This window comes from Hemiscyllium ocellatum, chromosome 40, assembly GCF_020745735.1.
Source record: "Hemiscyllium ocellatum isolate sHemOce1 chromosome 40, sHemOce1.pat.X.cur, whole genome shotgun sequence".
In the NCBI taxonomy this organism is placed as follows: domain Eukaryota; kingdom Metazoa; phylum Chordata; class Chondrichthyes; order Orectolobiformes; family Hemiscylliidae; genus Hemiscyllium; species Hemiscyllium ocellatum.
Window position 1 is genome coordinate 29,963,901 of NC_083440.1, and position 15,513 is coordinate 29,979,413.

The window sequence follows — 15,513 nt, forward strand, 5'->3', positions numbered from 1 at the left end:
CAAAATACTTCTTATGCACAAATAATGATTAATCTAAAGACACAGGTATAAACAATAGCAAACTTGTTACAAACTAATGTTGAGCTGAAACATCAGTTCGCAATGAGGAAGGGATATTGAGCTAAAATAAAGCTACAACCGCACTTTGTACACACAGACAGGTTTTCTGAGGGAAAGTGGTTTCAGCCAGTGGATGGTGTGGGTTTGGATTGTTTTTTTTCTGGGAGGATAGTGATTGTAGGGCTCAGATACACTCTTCCTTGAAAGTGGTGTCACAGGTAGAGAGGGTGGTGAAGGCAATGTTTGGGATGCTTGTCTTCATTGATCATAGCACCAAGCATAGGAGTTGGGATGTCTTGTTGGTAAGGCCACTTTTAAATCATTGCATACAGTTCTGGCCGCCCTCCTTTAGGAAGGATATTATTGAAGTAGAAGTGATTCTGAAAGAATTTACGAGGAGGTTATCAGGAATGGATACAAGGAGAGGCTGGGCATGCTGGGAGTTTTTTCCCTGGTTGAGGCAGTGCCATTCAAGCGGGTTGTTTTGTCCTGGATTGTGTAAAGCTTCCTGAGTGTTGTTGAAGCTGCACTCATCCAAGCAAGGGGGGTGCATTCCATTATACTCCTGACTCGTACCTTGGAGATGGTGGATATACTTTGTGGTGTCAGGAGCTGATTTACTTGCCACAGTATCCCTGGTCTCTGACCTGCTCCTGTCGCCACTCTTTTATGTCGTGCTTCCAGTTGAGTTCTGGCAATGGTAACCCCAAGGATGTTGACAGTGGAGGATCCCGTGATGGCAATAAAGTTGAATGTCAAGGGCAGTGATGAGAGTGTTACTTATTGGTGATGGTAATTGCCTGGCATTTGTGTAGTGTGAAGATTACTTGCCACTTGTCAACACCAGCCAGGATATTGTCCAGGTCTCTTTGCATTTGAGCACAGAGTGCTTCATTGTCTGAGGAGTCCTGGAACCCTGTTCAATCATCGGTGAGCATTCCCACTTCAGACTTTATGACAGAGGGAATGTCATAGATGAGGCAGCTGAAGATTGTTGGGCCTCGTAAGAGACTCCTCGGGATGTCCTGAGGAACTCCTGCAGAGATGTCCTGGAACTGAGATGACTGATCCTCCACATCCTCGCAGATCTTTGCTGAGTTCTTTGTTGAGGTGGCACACGGGCAGTGAGTGAGGGTTTTGCTGTAGATGTTGTATTTTCCTCAGTAATGACTGATGTAAAATAACTGTTTGCCTGCCATTTTCCATCACTGCCTCTGCCGATTCAGAAAGAGGTTTGATGAGGTAGAGAGGAGATTTTAATGAGTGGGTCAATCTGGAACAAGAGGACATCGTTTCGGATAAGGGGGTGGCAGATTTACAGCACAGATGAGGATGAATTACTTTCCAAAAGATCATGAATTTGTGGAATTCACTCCCCCAGAGTGCAGTGGATGTCAGGACACTAAGTACATTTAAGGAGGAGATGTACAGATTTTTAATGGGTAATGGTTTGCAGGGTGACAGAGAACAGGCAGGACAGTGGAGTCGAGACCGAAATTGGATCAGCCAGGACCGCATTGAATAGCAGAGCAGGCTCGGGTGTCTGAATGGACTTCTCCTGCTCATAATGTTTATGTTCTCTTGGTGACTTCACAGAAACATCAGGTAATTCTGCTTTCCTTCTCCAGAGATGCTGCCAGACGTGCTGAGTTTCTCCAGCATTATCTGTTTTGGTTTGGGCATTGACTTGAGCTGCTATAATTTTGTGACGTTGAAGTGAGATATGAGTTTAATTTCTTTTGGGAATGGGGTCCTATAAACCAGCACTTAACCCATACCATTCCAAACACCTCCATATTCATCTACACATTCAGATGCATTTTCAATGTTGTAATTGTACCATCTTCCAGCACTTCCTCTTGCACCTCATTCTATAGATACGCCACACTCTGCATGAAACTTTGATCATATCTAAATCGTCCCCCTCTCACCTGAAGCCGATGCCTTCTAGTTTTAGACTCCAGTACCTTAAGGAAAAAATATTTTCTATTTATCCCATCAATGTCCCTCATGATCTGAAAAAAACTTTCAGTAGGTCACCCCACAAACTCTGACAGTCCAGGGAAAGTAGATCCAACCTATTCAGCGTCTTCCTCTAGCTCAAACCATCTAGCCTGTCAACATCTTTGTAAATCTTTTCTGATACACAAGTGTCACAACATCTTTCTTATAGGGAGGGAGTCCAGAACTGAATGCTTTATTTTAAAGTGTCCTAATCAGTGTGCTTTCCAGCCACAACATGACATCTCAACACCTACACACAATGCACTGCCTAATAAATCAAGTGTATGAAACGCTTTCTTCATGGCCCTGTCTACCTGAGATTCCACTTCCAAGGAACTATGAACCTGCACTCCAAAGTGCCTTCCTTCAGCAAGCACAGCTTACCATTAAATGTGTAAGTCCTGCCATGATTTGCCTCACCAAAGTTCAGCACCTCATATTTATCTAAAATAAACTCCATCTGCTACCACTTGGCCCATTGGACCATCTGATCAAGATCCCATTGTATTGTGAGGTAATAATCTTCACTGTCCACACCATCACCAGTTGTGGTGTTAGCTGCAAACATACTCAGCATACCTCCTATAATCTCATCTCAGTGCATAATATAAATGTGGATCCAGCGCCAATCCTTGCAGTTCACCTCTGGTCACAGGTCGCCAGTCCGAAAGGCAATAATTAACCTCCACCTTCTGTCTCCTAACTTCAAGCCAATTTTGTGTCCAAATTACTAGCTTTCCCGGGATTCCACATAACCAAACTTCCTAACTGTGATAATAAAATTTCTGAACAGTTCACTGGATAAGTAAAGTAAATTTTAAAAGTCAAATATGATGTGATGAAATGTGATTCATGATAGTAGGAATTATAGTTAAAATCTGAATGCTTTTGTTCAAAATGGTGAGAAATTATGATACATTACCATCCTGTGGGAATGAGAAGGCCCTGTACACTGCGATCAGAAAGTTAATGGAATGATTCAGCCAACAAGGATGACAAATGATGCGTTCCCAGTTCTTGCCAAGCGATTGGAATAGGACAGTGAGGAAGTCTGGCTGTGAGTATCCAAGGGATTGAGTTTGAAAATGGATACCAGGAAACAAGTGCGCACACACATACACACACACGAAAGTCCAGTGTCGTTGGGTAAATATGGCGCTGCTATTCTTGATGTTCATTGTTTCCTGGTGTTAAGGCACAATGTTGAAGTATCTCGATGATAGTGAAAAGGAAAGCTGAGAGCTATTAGGAGGATGGTGTTGAATGTCGGAAAGATATTGTATTTCGGTGGGGTAGATGATAGATGACAGATGAAGTCAAATGTGGAGAAATGTGAGGTGATAGATTTCTGGCAGAAGAAGAGTCAATAGAGAATTGGAGTCCAAATCAAAAAGGGGTTTACAGGAGCAGAGTGTACATGCAATTATTGAATCTATGCTGGCAGGACAGGCTGAGAGATCATCTCATAAAGAACACGGTCTTCTGGTCCTTGTTCACAGTGACAGAGACTGTGAGATCAATACGGTGTTGTTGTGATTTTGTAATGCAATAGTTCAGATTCAGCTGAAACTCGTTCTGGAAACCACACGATCAGAAAGATGGTGGAGACAATCGAGACAAGGTCAAACAGGTTGACAAGAAAGCTCCCGGGGATGAGTATGCTCAGTTCACATCATCACTGTGAGGAGTTAGAGCTGGTTTCCTGAGAAAAGGTTGGCTGAGGAATTGCAGAACCTGTGGACAAACCTCCGCACCTCACCTCCATCCAGGAGCCTTCCACTACCATCAATGTTTCACCTGCACTTCCACACATGTCATTTATTGTATCCATTGCTCCCGAATGCAGTTTCTCCTAAAATGGGGAGACTTTGTGCCTTCTCGCAGAGCACTTTGAGGAACATTCCAGGACATCCGCACCAATCAACCCACGGCCCCGTGGCCAAACATTTCAACTCCCCCTCCCACTCTGCAGAGGACATGCAGGTCCTGGGCCTCCTTCATCGCCACTCCCTCACCACTGGACGGCTGGAGGAAGAATCCGTCATCTTCTGCCTCAGGATCCTTCAACCCCATTGCATCAATGTGGATTTCACCATCTTTCTACTTCCCCCTCCCCCATCTTCCCCAGTTCCAATCTTCCAGCTCAGCATCATCCTCATGACCTGTCCTACCTGCCAATGTTCCTTCCCACCTATCTGCTCCAACCTCCTCTCCGACTTATCACCTTCCTCTCCACCCCCATTCACATATTGCACTCTTAGCTACCTTCTCCCCAGCTTCACCCGCTGCTGATGAAGGACGTTTGCCCGAAACGACGATTTTCCTGCTCCTTGGATGTTGTCTGACCTGTTGCACTTTTCCAGCTCCACTCTGATATTGAAATTAACACCAGTATCGCTTCTGAGCCGTTTGGCTAAGATCATGTGTAGTTTTGTTCTTTTCAGTTTTAATATCTGATATACTGTACACCTTAGGTGGGGACTGAATGATAATCTGATTTTTGGAGGAAGTAGTTGCGTTAGGAGCATGCTCCATCAAATTCGCGCATTTTCCTAGTATTGCAGTGCTTCTGAGAATAGTGCACCCTCATTAAAGAATCCGAAAAACAGCTTTATTTGTTCACTGTTGTGAGTGTTTTCTTTATTTCTCATCTTCCGAGTCTGTGTGTAAGAAAGTGTACAGACAGTTTTTTGGTCAAGTCGGACTCTCTTTCGTGCAAGTCAACTCGTTCTCGGTTGATATTCACTGGTATCTTCCTTTCAGTTCACCTTTCACTCTAAATTTTATCACTTCATCCCTGGTGCATGACGCCCCTTCCCTCCAATTCCCAACTCCGAACAACAGAAGTTAAATAAGGTTGCCAACCTGCTCGACCTAAAGTCAAACGGCATTTTAGAAAAAAAATGGAGAAGATGAGGCTATTGCAGTATTCAACAGTTTGGAGATTAGATTAGATTAGATTAGATTTACAGTGTGGAAACAGGCCCTTCGGCCCAACAAGTCCACACCGACCCGCCGAAGCGCAACCCACCCATACCCCTACATATACCCCTTACCTAACACTATGGGCAATTTAGCATGACCAATTCACCTGACCCGCACATCTTTGGAGGGTGGGAGGAAACCGGAGCACCCGGAGGAAACCCACGCAGACACGGGGAGAACGTGCAAACTCCACACAGTCAGTCGCCTGAGGCGGGAATTGAACCCAAGTCCCTGGCGCTGTGAGGCAGCAGTGCTAACCACTGTGCCACCGTGCCGCCCCTAAATTGATTATGATGAGGATGACTTGGATGCACTGAACGAAAGATTTTGAGAACACTGTGAAGCAGGAAAAGATCTGATGCATAGAAGTCACATAGTGTCATAGAGATGTACAGCACAGAAACAGACCATTCAGTCCAACTCGACCATGCAGACTAGATATTCTAACCAAATCTAGTCCCATTTGCCGGCACTTGGCCAATATCCCTCTAATCCGTCCCTGTTCATTTAACCATCCAGATTGCCTTTTAAATGTTGTAACTGTACCAGCCACCACCACATCCTCTGGCAGCTCATTCCATATACGAACTATACGAACTCCGTGAAAACGTTGCCCCTTCAGTTCCTTTTAAATTTTTCCCATCTCGACCTAGGTCTATGTTCTCCAGTTCTAGACACACATCCCCGGGAAAAGCTATCTAAGTCTCTCATGATTTTATAAACTTCTGTAAAATCCGAGACTCCTGGGAATACATCAGAGAGCCTCCGACGCTCCAGGGAAAACAGCCCCAGCCTCTCCCTGTATCTGAAACCCTCCAACCCTGGCAACATTCTTGTAAAACTTTAAGAATGTTTTTCATCAGCGTGCAAGAGCAACTGGAATCAATAGGTGTATTTGTGACGGCTTTATCTGCTCAGCTCAAAGGCCTTCTGAGTTGAATCAGATTATATATTCCCTGATGGAGGACACAATTGTGTGTGGTATCACGAATGACCAAGTCAGAGGCATATTACTCCGAGAGCCGATTCTCACATTAACCAATCCAAAGATACTTTTGGAGCTGGCGAAATTAGCCAGAGTTAAATAAAAGCACGACATCAAAGTGTCGAATGACCTGTCCACAAAGTACATTATTGCTCTAAGAACAGTAACAAACATTCCAGCTCCTGAGACATGTCCTGCTCAGGGACTGGCATAACATCTCTGCCTTTCTTTGGATTTTTTGCACTTTGATGCCTCAACCAGAGCCTAATATTTCACAGTGCTCCTGTCTTCCGTGGGTGTTTATCACAGACATAAGCCAGGCAGTATATCGTTGTTGCTAACGGTGATCAGTCAAGTCACTGGACGTTCAGGCACTTGGAACAGCAGTGAAAGCAGCAAACTCACTGCATGTGCTTCAACCAAATGATTACGTCTCAAAGCCTCAGGAAACCAATTCTTAGTCAGGGTAAGAGAGACAGGATTCAGTCAGGAGATCCTGGCACAGTATGTCCAGGGACTTTGACATTGTTTGGGACAACCAGATCTGGGAATCTGTGTCACTACAAAACGATTCATAACATCCCCGAAATGATCCAGTATATATTTCGATCCAGAATTCCTGCTGACTTTGTCCGTTCTTGTTTTTGGGAATCCGGTCGATGAAATTCTCAAGGAGGGATTTTGGGGTCCCTGCAGTAGCAGCGATGTTGGAGAAGTCAGTTCCAGACACTGGCGAAAGCCTCTTGTAGCCGAGTGGGCAGGAATTGTGGAAGGGGTGGGAAAGTCACCATATTAGAGGTGGAGGGAGACAAGGAACGTGATTTACTTTCGAAGTGCGAGTCACCATCACTATCCCGGTTTTGATGTGGGGACAGTGCAGCGTGATGGTTATTATGGTGATGCTGCAGGCCTGGAACTCGGGGATGGGTAATGTTGTGAGGTGAAGTTTATAAATGAAGGAACTGCGTGAGAAAGTACCAACGTTTATGGACTCGACACACAGTGCAAATAAGAATGGATAGTTCGAATGTCATGTTGCAGCATTATAAGACTTTTGTTTGGTTTCCCCTAAAGTATTGCATTTAATTCTGGTCACCACATTATAGAGAGGATGTGAAAGGGGCAGACGTGGTTTACCAGGATGCTGCTCGTATTTATTATGTGTGAGCTATGAGGAGACTCTAGAAAAACTCAGACTGTTTTCCATGGAGCAGCGGAGTCTGAGTGGAGACTCCGTGGAAGTCTATAAAATTATGAGATGCATCAATAGAGTTGACAGTCAGAATCTCATCCCCAGAACTGAAATGTCTAAAACTATCGAGCATACATTGAAGGTGAAAGCGGGAGAGTTCAAACGAGATGTGGGACAAGGTTTTTATTCCACTGACAATGTAGGTGCCTGGAACGTAATGTCAGGGGTGGTGATGGAGGCAGATATGATCAGGGTGTCTCGGGGCTTTTAGCCCCATAAGCGGATGGATGTTCAAGGAATGGAGGGATATGGAGCAAGTGACCATCAGCCAGCTGGAACTGCTAGTTACTAAACAAATGAAGGCAGAGGTGAATGTATTTGCAGGAATGGTGGGCAGCAAATTCATCGAAAACAGAGACTAGAAATCAGACAGTGCCGTAGTTGTTGTAATGGCCAGGAGATCTGTCACTGCCATGGAGACCAGGGAAAGTTCTGAAGAGACTGTATTTCCCCCTGGACAGCATCACAATGCTCATCAGGGTCGAGATCAGATCAGGAAAATGCAAGCAGGAATATAGCACAGGACTCGTCTCAAACGTTTGCTTGGAGTTAAAACTTTCCTTTGACTGTTATCCACACATTGAAATTCTATATTGTTTCCAATAAATAAATATCTATTTGGAGCTGGAATGTCTGTGGAAGCGTAATAGGAGCTGAAATTTTAAGAGTGTGCAGATGTATTAACCAGTCGCTGATTAACACATAAAAATGTTCACTGTGTGTATTCCCACCTGCCTGATCTGTTGAGTATTTCCAGCAATGTCCTTCCGAGAGTTGGACCTTTATACATCGGCAAAGTCTCACAACGTCAGTCCAAGGAAAGATTTCCTGAATCAGTTGAAGATTTCTCCAGAACCAACCAGCAATCTGTGGAAAGGTGATGTGCACTCTGTCCTGGAATCGTTTTGTTTAAATCCTTTGGGAGACATTGCACATTAATTCTGTTAGATCAATGTTATTATTGATTCAATTCAAAGTCCATCATTGATCTGACCGATTTTTATTTACGCATGACCTCAATCACTGTAATAGGATCTCAGCATTATTGGCGTTTGTCGGTCAGCATTGAGTCCAAGATCGTTAATATCCATTGTATAAAATTTCTTCCTCACGTTCTCCCTGTGGAACATCCCCAAACTGATAGAACTTTCTTCTAATCCTTTAATGGTCAACTAATGGAAAGAGCTTCATTTTATTTACCTTGTGTTAACCAATCATTAACTGTTGCTCCCAATCTGTCAAATCTCCCCTCAATTCCGATTCGACACTACAACCTCATGACTGCAATCTATCATTCTCCAAACCATCCTGGTAAATCTCCTGGATCCCCGGTCAGGAACACTGCCATCCTTCCCAGTGTGTGGGGGATCTCAAGTTTGCACAGACCCAGATGCTCTGTGTCCCTGCGGTCAATGTAATCACACAGTGACAATGACACGGTTACATCACCCCATCCTGGGCATTCCCTCAGATTTAAGGATTTTCTCTGACGCCAGAGTTCGGATAGCTTTCCAGTTGCAGGCACCACATGAAACTTAGCAGAATTTTCGGAAAAGGTGAAATTATTTCAGTGCTTTTTCAGCTTTCATTCACAATGTCATTCTTTTTGTGTTGTGCTCTGTTCCATGTCTCTGGGACTGTGACGGTTCCTTACAATTGATCTGAATCTCTGTCTACCCATTGCTCTGTCTCACTTCTACAGTTCCTGATCACCATATTGTCATTGTCTCCCGTCTATTGTATTTCATAAAGAGTGTATTTTAGCTTAGGTAGGTATTTAACTTCTGCTTATGCCAACTGTGTTTAACTGAGTTTCCCTCCACTGCTCATGTGGTGCTAATTTATAATTCTTATCTTCCTCAGTTTCTCTCCAATCACAATTGTTTTCCTTGCACTACAGTACATTTCTGTTATGTTTCTGAGCTTATAGTGATGAAACATGAACTGTGTTTGTGTTTCTTTTTTCTCCAAAGACACTGCCCAACTTTCTGAGAATATCCAGCACTACATTTGGGATGACAGATTTCCAGCAGCTGCAGATTTTTTCAATTATTTGATTACAGGTGTAATTCCCAGAACTGACTCTAACACAGACAGAACAATTCAGAGCCAGATGTATCAGTGTGAACTTTGGTGGCAGAAAGTGATCCCTGGCCTCCATTGTTCCTCCATTCACACCAAGTCACAGAATCATTGAATAATTACCACATAGAGCGAGTCTACTGAACTTATCGTGCCTGTGGGAGATTTCTGCAAGAGGAAATCAACTTGATCCATTCCAATGTCATCTCCTTTTATCAGTTTCAGCCGCTAGAATTTCAAGAATATCAGATTGAGCAGTTAGATTCTCGGGGAGATCATGTTGTTTGGCTAGATTCTGGAAATGATCAGTTGAATGAGCAGTTTCTTGGTAAGATCAGGTGGAGCAGATAGATTCTCGGCAAGATCTGGTTGAGAAAATGAATGATAATGAAGATCATGTCGAACGCGTAGATTCCAGGGAAGATTAATTTGCTGAATATACACTGTCCATAAAATGCAAAGCAACATATTTTTCAGAAACAGATTTGGTGTTCTGACGCTGTTGTATGCATTCATATTTGTAAATCTGTATTCTTGGAATTTGCGATTCACTGCCAAGGCCAGCAGATGTTCCCATTCTGCAGGTGTCTGTGGGGAACATAGTGATTAACCTTTGTAAGACAGCAGTGTGTGTGGTCAAAGTGCTCCCGCAGTGCTGTTAGTTCAGGACCTACAGATGATTCACCCAGTGGTGATGAAAGAACAACATCTGTCCAGATCAACAAACCTTGTTGCACTCCACTGGTCACAGGCCACCAGTCTGAAAAACAATACTAAACTACCTCCCTCTGTCTTCTACCCTAGAGCCAGTTCTGTACCTAAATGGGTAGTTTTCTCTGTATTCCGTGAGATGTAACCTTGCTAACCAATCTTCCATGGGGAACGTTATTGACCACCTTACTGAAGTCAATATATATCACGTCCACTGCTCTGCCCTCATCAATCCTCTTTGTTACTTCGTCAAAACACTCAATCAAGTTTGTGAGACATGATTTCCTCTGCACAAAGCCATGTTGACTATCCCTAATCAGTCCTCGCTTTTCCAAATACATGTACATCCTGTTGCTTAGGTTTCCCTCACCAACACCAACGTCAGGCTCACTAATTTATAGTTCACTGGCTTGTCCTTACCACCTTTCTTAAATAGTGGCACCTTGTTAGCCAACCTCCAGCCTTCTGTCATCTCACCTGTGATTACCAATGATACAAGTTTCTCAGCAAGAGTCCCAACAATAATTTCCCTGACTTCGAACAGAATTCTAGGTTACACCTGATCAGTTTCTGGCGATTTTTCCACTTGCCTGATTTCAGGACATCTAGCACCTCCTCCTCTGTAATGTGGTCATTTTCAAAATGTGACTATTCACTACTCCACAATCCCTGCCTTCACCCAAGCCTGGAATTGGACTAAGGTCCCTCAAGCTGTGGGCCAGTATTACGAAGCAGTGTGCCACAGTGCTGTCCCTTACTGTGGGAAGGGATTCACTCAATCATACTGACTGTTGATAAATTACCATATTCACACCGTGGAATTGGCTTTTGTGGGGAATGCAGTAAAAGTGCTTCGGAACTGACATACCATTAATGTGTACGCACTGAGCAGAGGCCACTCAGACGTTCTCACTGCAGACCTGAGTTCAGGCAACCAGCTCATCCCACCGTATTCACACCAGGGCGTGGCCGGGCTGGGACAGCGGTGAGCCACGACCAGGGCCTATGGCGGGGGCAGGGAGGGGTGTGGAAGGAATGAGTGCAGGAGCAGAGACGTGGGCGGGGCCTGTGGTAGGAAGGGGCGGGGTCTGAAACAACGGCGGAGGCGGGGACGCTTTACCTGTTCAAAATGTGGAAAAAGATTCACTGAATTATTCAGTTGTCTGGCACATCAGCAAGTTCGCACTGACCTTTGAACTATCCACACTCTGACATAATCTAAAAGTAGCGGTGACCTGATTTTCCATCCATGTGTTCGTACATGAGAGACAGGAAGCACCTGGGTGAACAAATGAATAGTAAGGGAATAGAGGGATTCGGATGCTCTAAGTGAAGGCAGCTTTAGTACTGAAGTGCAAAGTGTGGCTTGGAGGGCCAAAAGGCCTGTTCCTCTGCTGTATTGTTCTGTGTTCTTATGTTCACAGGTATGTGAAAGTGGAGTTGTAGGTAGATGGGATAGTGACGAAGATCTTTGGTATGGCTGCCTTTATTGCTCAGTGCATTGAGTTTAGGAGTTGTGGGGTTATGCTGTGGCTGGTCATGATGTTAGTAAGGGCACGTGTGGAATATCGTCTGTACTTTCATTATCCCTGCTGTAGGAGGATATTGGGTGGCTGCGTTCACGTGTTCTTTCCACCTCAGTGTACACCAGTGAGTTCACACGGAGGAGAGACTGTTCTACAGTCAGGACAATGGGAAAGGATTTGCTGAGGACATCGCTTAGTTCTCAAGAAACTACAGTGATTGAATTGTTCTAAGCACCAGCCCAGTTACATGGATAAATATTCTGGGTAAATGTCAAATAAAAGTCAGCGTCTTGTTCTACTGACATGTTATGTCACAGAGTCACAGAGACAGAATTGAACAGCACGAAAGAAGACCCTTCGGTCCAACTCGACAACGAGATATCCTAACCTAATTTAGGCCCATTTGCCAGCTCTTGGCCCATATCCCTCTAAACACTTCCTATTCATATACCCATCTAAATGCCTTTTAAATGCTGCAATTGTACTAGCCTCCATCACTTCCTTTGGCAGCTCCTTCCATACACGCACCACCCTCTGCATGAAAAAGTTGTCCCATATGTAACATTAATTGTTTCCCCTCTCACCCTTAACCTATACCCTCTAGTTCTGGACTCCTGCACCCCAGGAAAATACCTTGTCTGTTCAACCTATCCATGCCCCTCACGATTTTATCGATCTCCATAATGTCACTCTTCAGCCTCCACGTTCCAGGAAAAACAGCCCCAGCGTATTTAGCCTCTCCCTGTAGCCAAAACTCGCCAACGCTGGCAATATTCTTGTAAATCTTTTCTGAACTCTTTCAAATTTCACAACATCCTCCTACATCAGGAATACCGAATTTGCACACAGTATTCCACACATGCCCTAACCAATGCCTTATACAGCCACAGCATGACCCCACAACTCCTAAAGTCAATGCACTGACCAATACAGGCAGGCAGACCAAAGATCTTCTTCACTATTCTGCCTACAACTCAATTTTAGAATACCTGTGAAAATTAGAACAAAGAACAATACAGCACAGGAACAGGCCCTTTGCCCCTTCAAGCCACATCTTGGCTTGCAGGACGAAAGCTGCCTTCTCTTAGAGCATCCATATCGCTCTATTCCCTTCATATTCATGTCTACACCCAGTTACGTCAATTGTGTCAGCTTCCACCACCTCCTCTGCCAGCACACCAAGCACACACCACTCTTTGTGTGAAGAACTTGCCTTGCACATCTCTTTTAAAATTCCCACTGCATACTTTGTGCCTGTGTCCTCGGTAATTGATCCCATCTGCACACACCATGAACCTGTTCAAAATGGCTGACAGATGACTTTGGAAATTTACTGATATTCAGGGAGGCAGATAGACACACACTGACCAAAGCACGGGTTTTGACAGAAGAATATTTGGATGTAGAGATGGATACGTGAGTGGGTAACACATTGTCCAAACCTGAAATCTAAACACGGTAGTTAGTAGTATTGTTATATCGATTGACAGATACCCAGGAGTGAATTACAGACTAGAATATAATCAGAGTTAAGGGTGGTTTGTACTGAGAACAGATTCCCAGGAGTGAATCACAGACTGGACTGTAAACTAAGATTTCGGGGTGATTTATATTGAGAAAAACAGATTCCAGGGAGCGAGTTAAGTACTGGAATCTAATCGAGGGTTTCATGGTGGTTGATGGGCAGAGATACAGAAACGAGGAAGTGAGTTTGAGATTGGAATCTTATTGAGGGATGTGGAGTAGTTTACATTTAGAATGACAAACGTATGGAAGTGAGTTAAAGATTCAATTTTCATCAAGAGGTTTACAGATCTAATAACAGAAACCTGGGTGTGAGTTGCAGACTGGAATCTAATCCAGGAGTTTGGGTGTTTCATGTACAGTGTCATAGAGATATAAGCGTGAATTACATCTTGGTATCTAATTGATCTGTTCGGGACGTTTTATAAATGGAATAGCAAAGTCCCAAGCGTAATAACAGACTGGAAAATAATTCGGGGATTTGAGGTGTGTTATATACAGAATAATAGATACCTAGGAGTGAGTTACAAACCAGAATCTAATTGAAGTGTCTGAGGCGTGCTATATGTTGAAGAACAGATACCTGAAATGAATTACAGATGAAAATCAGATTGAGGAGGTTGAATTGTTTTATATATAGAATAAGAGATACCAGGAGTGAGTAACAGACTGGAATCTGATCCGAGGAAGGTGGGTTTGGTTATATATAGAATAATAGATACTCTGGTGTGAGTTGCAGACTAGAATCGGTTCGAGGATGCTGCGCTGCTTTATGCATGACATAATAGATACCGAGGAGTAAGTTACAGACTAGAATCTGATCCGAGGAGTTTGGGTTGTTTTATATAAAGAATAGCAGATGCTCTGGCGTGAGTTGCAGACTAGAATCGGTTCGAAGATGCTGTGCTGGTTTATGCATCGAATAATAGATACCTAGGAGTGAGTAACAGACTGGAATCTGATTGAGGAGGTTCTGTTGGTTTGTTTGTGGAATAACAAATACGCAGGAGTGAGTTCCAGACGGCAATCTGTTTGAGATTTTTCGGTTGAGTTATATGTGGAATAACAAATATACGTGAGTGTGTTGCAGATTGGAATCTAATCAGTGGATCAAAGGATTTACTTAGATTAAAATAAAACCCAAGTATAAGTTTCAAAATGGAATCTATTGACGGATTTGAGGTGGGTTATGTATAGAATAACAGATTCCCCTGAAGAAGTTACAGTCTGGAATCTAATTGAGGGTTTTGTAGTGGTTTGTATATGGAACAACTGATAACCGGGAGTGATTTACAGACCAGAATCTAATTGAGAGTTTCGGACTGGTTAATACATGGAATAGCAGATACTCAAGAGTGAGTTCCAGACTGGAATCTAATTAAGGGGTTCGGGGTGGTTTATATTTAGAATAACAGATCATCAGGAGTGAGTTACAGATTGGAATCTAAGCAACCCTTCGATGTGGTTTATGCATGGTGTAACAGATATACGTGAATGGGTGACAGATTGGAATCTCATCGATGATCGTGCTTTTTTTTTAATTAAGAAAATATCCAAATATGAGTTAGAAACTGAAATCTAATTGAGGGGTTTGAGGTGGATTAGGTCTGGAATAACTGACACCTGTGAGTGAGATACAGTCTGAAATCTAATCAAGAATTTTTTAGGTGGTGAACGTGAACAGCCACAGATATAAAGAATGAGTTACATACTTGAATAATATTGAGGGATGTGAGGTGGTTTTTATATGTAGAAGAACAGAGACTGGGAGTGTGTTAATTACTAGAATCTTATCGAGGAGATTGGGGTGGTTTTTATACTTAGAATAACAGAGATCCCGGAGTGCATTACTATTTGGAATCCTATCAAGGGGATTCAGGGGGTTTTTATATGTCGAATAACAGAGATCAGGGAGTGAGTTACACATTGAAATCCTATCGAGGTGTTTGAAGTGGTTTTTATATGTAGGATAATAGAGAGCAGGAGTGACTTATAAACTGGAATCTAATCAAGGTTTTTAAGTTGGTTTGTATGTAGAATAACAGATAGTTGTTTCAGTTATTGTACATTGGAACCTTTCAGAAGCTTGCAAAGTAAGGTTAACATTGCTAGAACGTGACATTGTCTCAGACATTTACTGTAAACAGCTTCTGAAATTTGCATTTTAATCACCTTCAAAGAGTTCCATTTCCTACCTCTACAAAGAGAATCCACATTTTTATGATGCAATAATGTGGGACAGGAAACAGATTTAGAGACATTGCCCGCAGGGATAGTATTTCAGCCTCAAACTGAAACTTGGAGATGTGTAACAGAACAGAAATGAAGTTGCAGTTTTCTGTGCTCCCGCTCCCAGTTTAACATTTGTGGCTTAATTTATCCTG

General features: G+C 43.2%; 1 non-coding gene across 1 annotated transcript; it reads left to right on the plus strand.

Annotated features, from left to right (window-relative positions):
- Positions 1–4,457: 4,457 nt before the first annotated feature.
- LOC132834573 (U2 spliceosomal RNA) lies at positions 4,458–4,653 on the plus strand. The gene has a single exon (XR_009647214.1). It is a non-coding gene; the product is annotated as a U2 spliceosomal RNA (small nuclear RNA).
- The last annotated feature ends 10,860 nt before the right edge of the window (positions 4,654–15,513 follow it).